Here is a 2,213-nt window from a genome sequence, read left to right on the forward strand (position 1 = left end):
GGATGATGGAGAGTGGCTTGGCAAGCTCCTCTGCCAGCTCCCTCAGTACTCTTGGGTGGATCCCATCCAGCCCCATGGACTTGTGAGTGTCCAGGTGGCATAGAAGGTTAACTGCTTCTTCTGGATTATGGGCAGTTCATTCTGGTCTCCATCCCTGTCTTCTAACTCAAGGAGCTGAGCACCCTGAGTATACTTAGTTATTAAAGACTGAGGCAAAGGCAGCATTAAGTACCTCAGCCTTTTCTTAACCTTGGTGACAATGTTTCCTCCCACATCCAATAAAGATGGAGAGTCTCCTTGGCTCTCCTCTTGTTCTTAATGTTTTTGTAAAAACATTTTCTTATTGTCCCAATGTTTTTACAAATATTAATAACAAGGAGTGCCAAGAATCTCATGGTGAAAAAAATTCTCCTCTTATCGAGGGTCATATATACACTTTTATACACACTGTCACTCGTCTCACACTTTACTAGGCACCACTGAAGAGCCTGGGCTCCACCTCTTTGATAAGCAAGCAGTCTATAGTAGGTCTCTCCAAAGCTGCTTCTGTTCCAAGCTGAATAAGCCTGGCTCCCTCAGCTTCTCTGTACAGCATGTGCTCCAACCTCTGACCAACTTAGCTCTGCCCTCAACTTGCTCAGATTTGTCAATCTTGCCTGTAGTGGGGGCCTCAAAACTGGTTGTGGTATTCCCTATATGGTCCCTTCCTGTAAGAGAAGGACATGCTCCTGTTGATACAGCCCAGGATGCTGTTGGACTTCCATGCTGCCAGGGCACACTGCTGGCTTGGCTTCAGCTTGCTGTCTGCCTAGACCCTCTAGGGTTTTTGTAGAGCTAGTCCACAGCCAACAAGTCCCTGGTCAGTATGGTTGCAAAAAGGTTCATTTGTGTTCCAGATGTTGGAGAAATGAGGACAAAGTTCTTGCCTGTTGTCTTTACTTCTACTTGTTCTGGTTTTATATTAACTTATCCTTTTCCTTTGTCTTTCTGCAGTTAACCCAAGAAATACAAAAATGTTAATTTTGGATGTTTTATATCTCTTCAGTTTGTAGCAGATTTATAAAAAGAATGCAAACTCATCCACTGAGGCAGAGCCTGATAATATACTTCTAGTATACAATTACCAAATTTTCAGCCAATTAGTTTCTTAATGTTCCATTAAACATAGTTCATCTTTTTAAAATGGATGTTAAATGTTGGTTTCAAATACATGTACGGGAAGGTCATCAAATACAGTGTTTAAGTACATTGTGTGATACATTAGAAATAGAGGTCATGTGTGGGTTGATTTCCCCCAAAACTTCAGAACCTAGGTAAAACTTTCACAAGTACTAAAGGGGGAATACTGCTGGGTTTGAGTTCTTCAGTTTTAAATGTACTTGTAGTATTTGAAACTTATGAACATACTGTTCTTAGCTTTGGGAGAGTTGTTTGGTGTTAACTAGCAAAAATAGTAAAGGAAAGATTAGAGCTGTGAAGTTGGATTTGGCTGTGCTATTCTATTGGGTTTTGGTGCTTTTGGAAGAAGGCCTGTAGGGTTGGTCAGAAGAAAGATGCAGCTTCTCACAGAGGAAAACTGTAACAGGATTTCTCAGTTTGCGAATTCTTGACACTATCTTCAGGAAAAAAGAGTGGAAACAAGCTAATAAATGTAAACTGGCTAATAATTCCGGGAGTAGGACTAAAAATGATTGTGCTCTAAACTCTTGAATTAACTAGAGGGAGGGGAGGACATGAGGGAGAACATGAAGTAGTAGCTCAGTTGTTATGACTGGATGCAAACATGAAACTGATTGCTTGAAAGAAACTTCTGTGATAGCTACTATAAGTTTCCATGCTACTACTTAACAAAAAAAGCTTGCCATGTTGTGTCTAGCATGGTGAGGTTGGGGACAGGGCTGTTGTGAAAAATTATGCAGAAGGATTCAGGGAGTTTGATGCCTTTGAGAATGGCTTTGGTACACTTTTCTACTATCCCTTTTCATTTCTAGAATGATAATAAGGCTGCAGTAACTCCTTAGTCCCCTGATCTTTTTGTAGTTTGTATATCTGAGCATGTATTCTGAGTGAAGCTGAGGCCTGCAGTCTGGCTTGTTTGGTTGTTTGAAGGAGCCATGCTTGTCCGATTCTCTGGATAGTGCTTTATTATGAGAAATCAGAGTAAACGAGCAAAGCAAAGATGAACAATCTAGCATGCATGTGTAAATTGGGGG

At 41.0% G+C, this 2,213-nt stretch overlaps 1 protein-coding gene across 1 annotated transcript in view; it reads left to right on the plus strand.

Moving 5' to 3' along the window:
• Positions 1-2,213, plus strand: part of LMBRD1 (LMBR1 domain containing 1) — a gene marked incomplete at both ends in the record, with an annotated part of 50,917 nt that overhangs the window by 9,752 nt on the left and 38,952 nt on the right. The gene's annotated exons all lie outside the window — the stretch shown is intronic.

The sequence above is a fragment of the Phaethon lepturus genome, unplaced genomic scaffold (genome assembly GCF_000687285.1).
Source record: "Phaethon lepturus isolate BGI_N335 unplaced genomic scaffold, ASM68728v1 scaffold11606, whole genome shotgun sequence".
NCBI classification, from domain to species: domain Eukaryota; kingdom Metazoa; phylum Chordata; class Aves; order Phaethontiformes; family Phaethontidae; genus Phaethon; species Phaethon lepturus.